Below are 12,224 nucleotides of genomic sequence, written 5' to 3'. Positions count from 1 at the left end.
TTTTTTTTTTTTTTTTTTTTTTTTTTTTTTTGGTAATCAGAATGTCTAGAAAAGGTAATTTTCCTTCATTTTAAGTTCTAAAGTGACTGACTTTATGGTGGAAGGAGTTAATAGATAACAGAAAATGCCCAGTTACATGTATGTAACTCAGTTACACTGTGTTTCCATATTATGAATATGTCATCTACATATTTCCACCAAAGTGACGGTTTAGGATTTGTAGATAACAAGACATTTTTTTTTGAAGTTTTCCATGAATAAGTCTATACAACGAGGAGATAGAGAGCTTCCCATTACAAGGCCTGACGATTGTTTGTAGATGTTTCTGTTCCATCAGAAAATATTTGAGTTGAGAGTATCCACAGTAACATTAGAGAATAACGATACAATATCCAGATTAGCTAGAATGTCCTTTGGTGAGATAGAAATTTCTCCTAGTTTTTTCTACAAAGTGTTGCGTATTTTTGATGTAGGTGAGCTATACCATTTAGGATCGGTCAAAGAGGAATATTAGTGTCGTGTACTTTGGGCATTTCATATAAACGTGGAGTTATGGGATGCATGGATTTCAATCTTTTCTTAAGATCCGTAGACTATATAGTCATGTTGTGTAAAAGGTTATTGGTTACTTCATGGTTTGTCCATATAGGGTCATGTAATGGAGTGTAAGTAGAGCTGTCAGAAAGTAGAATTGAAATTTTGGATATCTTGAATATAACATCAGATTATAAATCTGATGTTATATTTTTGTCTTCTAAGACACCTTTTACTCTATCAATCTCATGGCCTTTTTCCTGTCAACCTGGCAAAGAACACTTGTTTAGCTAATCTAGAATTAGCTCTACTAACATTCCTGAATGCTAAAAATGCAGAGTTCTTTCCTAATTTCCTCATTTTTAATATGATACTGCCATTGATGCCAACCAAATCTTCCAAGTATTGAGTAGGCTCTTTCGACCATAATTCTAATAGTAGGGGAATCTGACATGATTCAGTTTTAAATGCCATGCTTTTTGCAATCAAAGTTAACTCTAACTGAACAACCTCTAAGTAATGCCCTCTGTGTGAATGACTTTACCAACTGTCATTAATTTAATATGAATGCCATAGAAAGACAGCTGCAACAAGCCATTGAACATCTTTCAAAATGGGCACTTGCAAATGAGTTCAGATTTTCCAAGCAGACGTTTACATGTATTTTTGCTGCAGATGTGGTCTTCATCCTAACCCATAACTAAGACTAGGACAAAGTTAAACCCAATTTTACATGAAGCCATGTTTGAATATGGCCGGTTAGGTGATTAAAGCAATGAACATCCTTCATACCCTATGATCCACCTCTTGAGGTTCTGACAGATGGTCTTTGCTTCAATTGTACCATGCACTGACAGTAGCTCTACCTGGCAGTAGAAAGTCTATGCTACTGCCAGGTAGAGAGCCTTGTGATGGCCCATCCCAATGGGGCACCTGTTCTTGATTGTGGGAGGGGACACCCAGTGATGGTACTAGATCTTTTCATTCTTAATCTTTTTCTTTTCTTCTCTTCCTGTATAATTTGCTCAATTTTTTCCTGATTCTTTTTTTACTATCCTTTCTTCCAGACCACCATCACTGGGATCCAAAGCCCCGTCACCCTGGCAGGGCTCAAGAAAGAGGAATCCTGACAATTTTGCTGTACTCTGGCCTCTGCTTTGGGAAGACAGGCAGTCCTGGATAGCCAGATCAGTCAGCTGGTGGGCTTGCCTGCAAAGGTCATTGGTGTTGCAGTAAGTCTCTGTGGTCTAGGGATGTGGCTCAAGGCTTGCTGTGGTGCCAATTTAGTGTCCCGGGTAGCTCTGGCATTCCACTCCCATGTGCAGTTGTTGCTTGCTGCTTAATGGGTGTCCATGTGTGGATTCGTGGTGGTTGGGTGGGGAGCTCTGATGTCGAGCAAAAAAATCTCTTCACCATGAATTATTTATTGTTAAATGTTTCAATGGCCATAACAAGATCACAACCAAGTACTAATACTGTAGATACATCATTGGATAAGAGAAGTAAGAAAACAGACCATGTAATATCCGTAATGTACCAGTTTTTTTCATCATCCATGCAACAAGTGAAAAGCCAATAGGGAAAATGACACCCTTCTTTATTGAAAAGGGCTTAGAAGCACTGGCAGGTTCTCCGAAAACAGTTAAGAAACTACATTGTGAAAAACAGCTGAGAGCGACATCGTTGGTGGACTACCAGTCATACACCTCATAAAACACTCAATTTTTGTGGAGAAGTGATATCAGAATGAGATCTCCTTGATGTTCCTGAGGAGGAGGAGATATGGTCAGAGCTTATAGATCAGGGTGTGACATGTATGATGGTCACTTGCTTCCAACCAGGAACAGCCTTTCTTTTGATATACTTTATACGATGATGCAGTGATTTTAGCTTTAATTGTAATCTCGTTTTATTTTTGGCTGCTGTATTGTGACATACCATCATGTGGTCAGCTCTGTAAATAGGATTAATGTACTTTGTTCTAGCATCACCTTGTGATTATGCTGATACACTAATGATCGCAATTATAATATCCAAACTTATTGCATAATTGACTTTCATATCATGTGCATACACATGTATACATTAGTTGCACGTACACACGCAGATTTCTGTATTAGGTCACACACCAATAAATTCTCCAGGCTCCTAATGCTTGATCCTTCATATGCAGACCCTCCCTCTTATACAAGTCCTTCATTCTAAATTTTTCCAAATTTTGTAGGGTGAGGAGGTAAATTCTGTTTTATTTTTTATTTTTGGTAAAAAAACAACACTCACTCAAAAAAGACATAAACACACATACACTCATTTAAATTCTTTTTAATAACAGAAGACACATTGCCGTTGTCCACTTTGTCCTATTAAAACTAAAAATACAGTAATATAAAGACAACAAATGCATAACAATTTGTAACTAATAGTATAACAATTACACAAATCAATATGCAGAGCATAATAGTGCAGTACATAAAAATATTGACAATTAAGAACAATATTAGAATGATTATTTTCCAGTATTAAACCAAATTCAAAAATAACCTCTTTTAATTCAACTAGTTTCATGAAAAATGCTTTGTTTTACTTCATCAGGAAATAGCATGGGAATAAATTTTTAAAAAATTACATGAAACCTCGCTTAACACGATTAATTAATCTATCAATTAATGCATGCTAATGAAAATTGCGTTAAATGAATACAATAAACAATAGGAATAATTATAATTCATCAGTTAGCAGAAATTCGAAAAAAAATTTATAAGCTATGTTAGTGGATAAAATAATCAAAGTCGATGAAAATCAGTTGCTTAAATTTTTATTTAATGTTTAACCATTTGATTGAGCTACTTTTTTACAAAAAGATTAAGTAAAGATGTTTGAACAGTGCTTGACTTTTTCATCTTGTCATGCAATTTGCTATAGCTGGTGATCGCTTTATCAAGATTTTTGTGGACTTCGAAGCTTCGTTCCACTTCAGGATCAGCATCAAACAAAATTTCCTTAGCATACTCAATGTGATTGAAAACTAGCTCAAGTTCTTTTGCAGTTAGCTTCTTGGTCGTAACATTCTTTTCTTGTTCACACTTCTTATCTTCTTCATAAGTACACTGTTCTAGTTGAAGGAGATCATTCTCGCTTAACTGTTCTGGATGGGAATCGAGCAAGTTTCCTACATCTTCATTATCCAGTTCATTAAATCCAACTTCTTTTCCAATTGTACTAATTTCTTCAATAATGTTAGATCTTGGATTTTGTGCACAATAAACTGACATAGGCTTGAGTTTAAAGTCGCCTTCTGCATTGCCTCCTAATAAAAGCATAAGACGATCTTTAAATACTTTGTATCCTGGTTGAGATACTTCAGTTTTAGCTAGTAAAGTTTTTGTTGGCATAAGCTTCCTAAAGAGGCCAGTTTTGTCGGCGTTGAATATTTGACGATTGTCATAATCACCCTTCTGAATTATCCTTTGTAACATTGACAAAAGTGCCGCTGCTTGCTGCAGATTGGTGACAAGAAATTTTGCATAACATAAAAAAATCACGTAAACTGATTAATCAATCGCTTAAAACAGGAAATAGTATCATTTCACTTAGTCCTGCTAACTGAATATTGAGTATATCGAATTTGCGTTAAGCGAGGTTTTTCTGTATATGCAAAGTAATAATAGTAAACATTTTAGTGAAGAATATTTGAAAATGTTTAAACCATGGAAAGCATGCATTTGCTGTCATGCTGGCTCGTGGGCCATTGTATACAAGTGTGTCATGATGGATTAAGGACGACCATACCCGATGTAAAATCGTCCCATGTTTTTTTGTTACTGTACAGGATACTTGGTCATTTCATCTGATTCTTTGAATGCTCATGAGTAAAAGCAGTAATCATTGTGTGTAGCATTTCAGTTTGTTGCCCTTCTGCTAGCTGTTTTATATCTGTATGTGCTGCCAGCCCTGGTTTGTGCTTTCTTTCATTCATCCCTGATGTGTTCTGATTTTTGCATCTCCCCAGATCTGCCAGTTTGTTCTATGTAGTGTAGCCCACAACTGCAAATGATCTTATAGACACCTTGTTTTTAAGTGGCAGATGTGTAGGTTTAGAAGGTTTTAGATGACTGGAGGTTTTTTGTTGATTAGGTAAAAAGCGACTTTTAGGCTTATTTGTCAAAACAGTCTTGATATTTTATCTGTGATTGATTGTATATCTCAGAGAATTACTGTTCCTTTGTATTCTTGGTTTATTTGTTCTTCTGCTTGTTTTGGAGGTTGAGAAAGTTTTCTTGAATAATGTTCTGTTATTGTAACCCATTAATAGAAGGACAGAATTAAGTTACTGTAGCTCCTGTTTTCTTTTATCGATGTAAACTGGGACCTCTGATGATTACTGTTTTTCTCAAATTTTGGAAAGTTTTAGGGGTCTGTATGTTTAAAATAGGTTGATTTCTGAGCCACTGCAGATTTTGAATACAGTCTTTCCTTTTTAAATTTACTATGGTGAAGCAAGCTGGTTTTCTTCTAAAAGATTCTTTGTATTGGATACAATTTACGGGATCTTGAACATGCTAGCTACAGCAGCCACTACAGCAAAATGCCAAGATACAGAAACTGTTAGAAATTCAGGTGCCAAAAAAGCAGGTTAATCTTGGTAATTAAGTATTTTTACTGAACATTTCACTTTATTATGTTTAAAACAGTGTTTCCCAAAGTGTGGCATGTGGACCCCTAGGGGGTACAAGTACTTTTTATTTATTTTGATTACTTTATATATATATATTAGGATAACCAAGTAATTTTATAAACTTGGTTATTTTAACTCCTAATCCCAAGTATGCAAACAATTAAGTTTGCGCCTGAAACAAAGTTCAAGTCTAAAGATAGTACAACACCAGGGCAACTCATTGTAAAGGTGGGTAAAGCTCTGATCACTATTCTTAGTATTTTCTCATAATGTAAAGCACATCTCACTAGAAGATGTATACTGCAATGCATTATGGGTGGGGTCACTACCCAGACCAGTTTCAACCTTTTTTGAGGTCTCCTCAGTGAGTAGCTAGACCCTAAATACCAAGGTTTTAGTAATACAGAGCCTTATAACCAAGTTTATAAAATTACTTCGTTATCCTAATATACAATATCCCCAAGTTAAAAAAATTATTACATCTATATCTCCTCCAGAGATTTTTATTAAAAATAAAAACACCTTGTTGCAACTTATATAGGTAAAGGTGATAAGGCTCCGTATTACTAAAACCTTGGTATTTAGGGTCTAGCTACTCACTGAGGAGACCTCAAAAAAGATTGAAACCGGTCTGGGTAGTGACCCCACCCGTAATGCATTGCAGTATACATCTTCTAGTGAGATGTGCTTTACATTATGGGAAAATACTAAGAATAGTGATCAGAGCTTTACTCACCTTTACAGTGAGTTGCCCTGGTGTTGTACTATCTTTAGACTTGAACTTTGTTTCAGGTGCAAACTTAACTGTTTGCATACTTGGGATTAGGAGTTAAAATAACCAAGTTTATAAAATTACTTGGTTATTTTATTAAATTGGTTATTCTAATATACAATATCCCCAAGTTAAAAAAATTTATTACACACATATATATCATCATCATCATCATCAAATTCCTGCCAGGTAACCTCAAGGGGTGTACAGGATATGACAGTACTACATGAAAAAATTACATCATTACTAACTTCCTATCTACAATTTTCCTCCAAATCAGTCTGTTACTTGTCAAGACTCCAACATTATCAGATCTTATATTTCTATCATCTAAGGCACTTTGTACTGTATCAATCCACCTATATCTTGGTCTTCCTCTGGGTCGTTTTCCTGCCAACCTGGCAGAGAACACTTGTTTTGCTAATCATTCCTCTCCCATTCTATTTAAGTGACCATACCATCTGAGATTAGCTCTGCTAACGCATTCCTGGATGCTGACAATGTCAAGTTCTTTCCTAATATCCTCATTTTTAATATGATATTGCCATTGATGCCATCTGTTCACGCCTCTAATCTTTCTCAGGACTCTCATATCTGCGGTCTCTAGTCTTTGGTCAAGTGTTTTACTTCTGACCCAGCTCTCAGATCCATAAGTTAAAATTGGTTTGAACACAGTCTTGTATACAGCTAATTTAGTGTTCCGACTAATTTCTTTCTTATTCCATATGAATTTATTCAATTGACTTCCCACGATACCAGCTTTGCTGATTCTGTTGTCTATTTCTATATTTAGTTTACCATCTTCAGTAAAAATTGTGCCTAAGTAGCTGAAATGTTTTACTTGTTCCACGGGTTCTCCATTCACAACACAGTTGACATTTTCAATGATTCTGCCTATTTTCATTGTCTTTGTCTTTTTATTGCTGACCTTCATACCATATCTATTACAACAGCTATTCAATTTAGTCAGAGAATCTTGCAGACTTGTAGCGGATTTATTTAGAAGTATAACATCATCCGCATAAAGCAAAGAGCTGACATTAACATCTCCAATTTTGATATCAGGTTTAATACCACATTCCTTCATAATGTGATCCATATAGATAATGAATAACAGAGGGGATAATGTACATCCTTGTCTCACACCAGATTTAACATTAAACCATCTTCCTGTACTTCCTTCAATTCTAACTGCTGACTCACAACTCAAATAAAGACCAAGTATTGCTTGATATAATGCCCCATTGACACCATATAACTGCAGCGTATTGAATAGCTTCTCTCTTGGCACCTTGTCATATGCCTTTTCCAAATCGACAAAACTTAAATACAGATCTTTGTTATATTCCCATGCTTTCTCGACTATTTGTCGTAAAGTGAAGATCTGATCCTGACAGCCTCTATTTGGCCTGAATCCAGCTTGTTCTTCACCAAGCTTTTCTTCCACAATTCTTCTCAACCGTTTCTCAAGTATACTTGCATAGATCTTGCCAGGAACACTCAGTAGGGAAATACCTCTGTAATTCTCACATTCAGTTTTATTTCCCTTTTTATATATGGGTACTATGAGAGCTCTACTCCAATCATCTGGAATTCGTCCCTCTGTCCAGGCTTTCTGAACTATGCAGTGCAGCCACTGTAAGACTCTTATACCACCATACTTCAGCATTTCTGGTCGAATATCATCTACTCCTGCTGCCTTTCCACATTTCAAGCCTTTGATGGCTTTTTCTACTTCAAGTATGGATATGTATTCTTGACTGCATGCCTGGTCAGTGTTTTTTACCACTGTGCTGTCATCACTGCTTGTTTCATTTAGCAGTTTTTCAAAGTAATTACTCCATACTTCAAGGATATCTTTTTCTCCTGTTTTCATTTCACCTTTATCATCTCTAATTCCTTTTACAGCACTCTTTCCTCCATTCCTAAGCTTCTTCAACAACCTCCAGAATATTTTGCCACCTTCTTGATATTTATTTTCTATATTCTTGCCAAAGTCCACCCATGACTTTTGTTTAGCTAGTTTTACACACTGTTTAGCTTTCTTACATTTGTCTCTGTATTCTGTAAGAGTAAAAGCTGACTTATTTGCCAGGAACTTTTGATATGCTTTCTTCTTTTCCTTCACTGCCTCTTTAACTTCCTGTGTCCACCAGGGAGTTCTGATTTTTTTATCTTTGCACACAACCTCACCACATGCCTCTCTGGCAGAATCAATCAATGTTTCCTTCAGAATTTGCCACTGAATCTCCAAGGTTTGATTCCTGTTCTCAAACTCTTTCATTTTCTTTTCAATAATATTTCTGTATTTTAGTCTACAGTTTACATCTGAGAGCTGCTCAACTTTTATTCGCTTTAAAACTTTCTTACATGTTATTCTTTTCAATATGAAATTCAATTTTATCCTGCTCAAGACTAAATAGTGATCACTTCAAATTTCAAATCCTCTGTACACTCTGGTGCCCTGCACCAGGGAGAAAACATCACTATCAACAATAACATAGTAAATGAGACTTTTCTTATTCCTAGCCTCTTCTCTCCATGTGAATTTGTGCACATTTTTATGTTGGAACATGGTGTTAGTAATAACCAGTCCATGTCCTGAGCAGAAATCCAACAGATATTTGCCATTATTATTAGCTTTGCTCTTTTCTCCAAATTTTCCCAAAATATTTTTGTATGTCTCACAATCATTTCCTACCCTACTATTTAGATCCCCAACAAGGACCAAGTTTTCCTTTTTCATTGTGTCAGTTGCTTTTTCTAAAGCCTCAAAAAATTCCTCCACTTCTACCTTAGTAGAACCTTCTGTGGGACCATAGGCACAAATAAGTCTCATTGTCCAGTTCCCCATTCTCATATTTGCCCACATTACTCTACTTTAGACTGACTGCCATTCAAGAAGATTAGCCTTGTATTTTGTGTTGAATACTATGGCTACTCCTTCTTTTCCTTGATTGTTATTGCCTGAATATAACATTTTGTATTTATTGCTCAGAAAGATCTCACCAGTTTTGGTCTTTTTTGTTTCAGTCACCCCTATTATGTCGATCTGGTACTTATCTAATTCCTCAGCTAGCTCCATTTCTTTGCCATTCAGGCTTCTTACATTGATAGTACCGATCTTTAACTCTGGTGATGTTGAGTTGGAGTTTGTTTTCAGATTTGTTCCAGTAGCTGACTTTTCGCTGTTCGCCCTGGTTCCCTGGCGAAAACAACGGGGGCCTTGTTTAACCGGGCGACGCCCCAGCCGGCATGAAATTTTGTCATGTTGTACCATCATTTTTTATTTTGGTTTAACCAATAAGAATACAATTTGGTCGGCTAAATCCCAAATTGCTAGCCCATCCTTGTTCGTTCAGTATCAAAGTAGATACCCAACAGGGTACACCACGAGAAGGTGGGATTGGACATTAGGTCAGAAGCCCTGGTCGGTTCTCCGCATTCCTTTAAAGGCTATGTGGAGGTCTCCTCTCAGTTATACAGCTTTGACCCTTAAGCACCCCCATATATATATATATATATATATATATGGGGGTGCTTAAGGGTCAAATATATATATATACACACACACACACGCACGCACACACACACACACACACACATATATATACAGGGTGTTCGGGATAAATTTGACAGTTTCATAAGGAAAAAGAAAATCTTCTTTGTATCTATTAAATTTAATGAATTGACAAAAAAACATTACAGGCAGAGTTAATTACAATACTATCAACAAGATTTACTCAAAATAACCACCATTAGCATCGATCACAGCTTCAATTCTGCTTCGGAACCTCGAACAAGCTGATGCTACAGTCTCCCTGGGAAGGGCCGCAAAAACTGTTTTAATTTTATCCATTAACTGGGCTTTTGTATTACTGGAAGTGCGATTGGTGTCTTTTTCAACTGCGCCCCATACAAAATAATCCATGGGGTTAAGGTCTGGGGAGTTTGGAGGCCAAACATTTGGACTGGTGAAGTCGTAGAAATTTTCAGACAACCATTTTTGACTTTTCCCAGAGGTGTGGCAAGGGGCCGAATCCTGCTGCCATACATACGGCCTACCATAGGCTACCCTTGTTATCCAGGGCTTGACTACAGTTAGCAACTCCACGAACAAAGTCCGAATTCCAATGCCAGGGTTCTTCAACACCTGTTCCTGCAGATTTGCGAGGAATTCTGCTGTACGAACGCAATCAGATCGTCTGCTAGGGATCTTTCTTCTTGCTACATCCTCGTAGTCACCATTGCAAGTCTCTAGTTCATGCCTGATTGTTTTTACTGTATTCAGGGAGCATTGGGCAGCAGTCGTAATATCCTTATTTTGATGGCGGGCACGAATCATCATGATACAAGTTATTCTCTTCCATGATTCAGGTGGGTTCCAGCTATCCATCCTTTCTGACATCTTGTATATGAATGAAGAAGGGTCCAAACTTTTAAATGAAGAGAAGTGTGTGTTAATACATGTAACTTACGGAAAAATATAATTAATTATAAATATGTCAAATTTATCCCGAACACCCTGTATATATATATATATATATATATATATATGCATATATATATATATATATATATATATATATATATATATGCATATACACTTTTATATATTTGTTGCCATATAATTTTTCGATAGCAAAAATCTAAACGAGCCTTTAAAACAAAAGGCATCTTTTAGCATGTGTCAATTGTCCTCCATTATGGCCACATCTGGCTGACAGCCCAATGATAGTTCCAACTACATGGTTCAAACTTTTGACATTAAAAGTTCAAATAGTTTGAATTATGCAGTCAGAATCCTGTTAAATTTCATTAATCTCCTTAACTTTTTGGTATTATTGGAAATTTTAATTTCTTTTTTTATTTCTGACTGTTTGTATATTGGATTTTTATTATTAAAATTAATTTAATAATTTAAAAAAATGTTACCTTAAAAATTGTTCGTGTTTGAATCTAATAATTTCCTTTGCCTAACAGGGGTCAGTGTTACTGAAATCTTAAAAGGGATACACTGGTACTGAAAGTTTGGGAAACACTGGTTTAAAAAAAAAAAAAATTGTTTCTTTGTTATTTATCAATCTAATCCTTAATTACTTATTATTACTTCATTAGCTACAAACACACAACTAAAATACATTAAAATATCATGATTGTTAAAAAGATGGATCATTTTAGTCATTGAAAAAAAAAAAATTTTGAAGACATCATGAATTCTCCTGATAGTTGATGTCCTATTTGTGAATTATGGGCACTCTAATTATATTGATCAATGCACTGTGTATATTTAAGCTTGTAATCAGCTGTTAGAATTTAAAGATATACAGGAAGATGGTTAATTAAAATTAGGTTTAATACAATGGTGCACACTTTTATTCATCTATATGGATTACATTATGAAGAAGCATTAAACCTGAAAACATTATGAAAAGTAGCATTAAACCTGACATCAAAATGTGCCTAAAACCAGGAACCTAAAATAGCTGCACAACCAGGTTGCACAATGTTGGCTTATTTATTATTTTTTTTTTTAACTGAGAAATGGAATATGCAGCACTTGCATCATTAATAGTGGATATTAAAAGGTGAGAAAGAAGTATGGGGGAGATCTGAAAAGTAATGATAAACACCTAGAACAAATGTGTATTTTCAGAAATAACTATTCTTTTAGGATAGTTATTAGAAAACAAAATTAATTCTTGTTCTAGGTTACGTGTGTAGAGGCTTAAGTGCTGTGAGGACATCATGTTGGAGGCTTAATGGATTCTTTTACAACACTCTAAAAGAATTAAAATAGAATTTAATACTTCCTATATTTCGTCCTAGTCACTAGGACATCTACGGGGATTACAAAAACAATTAATGTAACATATACACAAATAACAAACAATACTAACCCCAACCACGTGGGTGACACTAAAGTCCTATCTAGGTAGAGTGCCCTCTAAGGGCAGTAGTTGGTGGCCTGGAATGTAAGGTGGGAACTCTGGTGATGAGTGTTTCCCAAATCTTCTTAATGCCATAGTCGTTCTTAATACCAGTGAATACAATCGTAAAATGAACATTATCCTCCAAGATCGCGCTACCTACATCCCGCTAGAACACGACCCCACAAAAACACAAGTTAAGAAACTAAAAATTTTACTCAAAAAAGTATCTTCCTGGCCCCCTGACATCACGAAAAAACTTAAACCTTTCTGCTCCCCCCCCCCCCGAATATACGGTTTACCAAAAATCCAC

General features: G+C 35.7%; 1 protein-coding gene across 6 annotated transcripts in view; it reads left to right on the top strand.

Annotated features, from left to right (window-relative positions):
• LOC150099843 (protein Gawky-like) overlaps positions 1-12,224 on the top strand; it is a 580,239-nt gene that overhangs the window by 377,947 nt on the left and 190,068 nt on the right. The gene's annotated exons all lie outside the window — the stretch shown is intronic.

Source organism: Typopeltis vanoorti, chromosome 14 (assembly GCF_054136105.1).
Source record: "Typopeltis vanoorti isolate ZY-2024b chromosome 14, IOZ_Tvanoo_1.0, whole genome shotgun sequence".
In the NCBI taxonomy this organism is placed as follows: Eukaryota; Metazoa; Arthropoda; class Arachnida; order Uropygi; family Thelyphonidae; genus Typopeltis; species Typopeltis vanoorti.
Note: the sequence above shows the minus strand (reverse complement) of the source record. Positions and strands in the feature narration are given on the sequence as shown.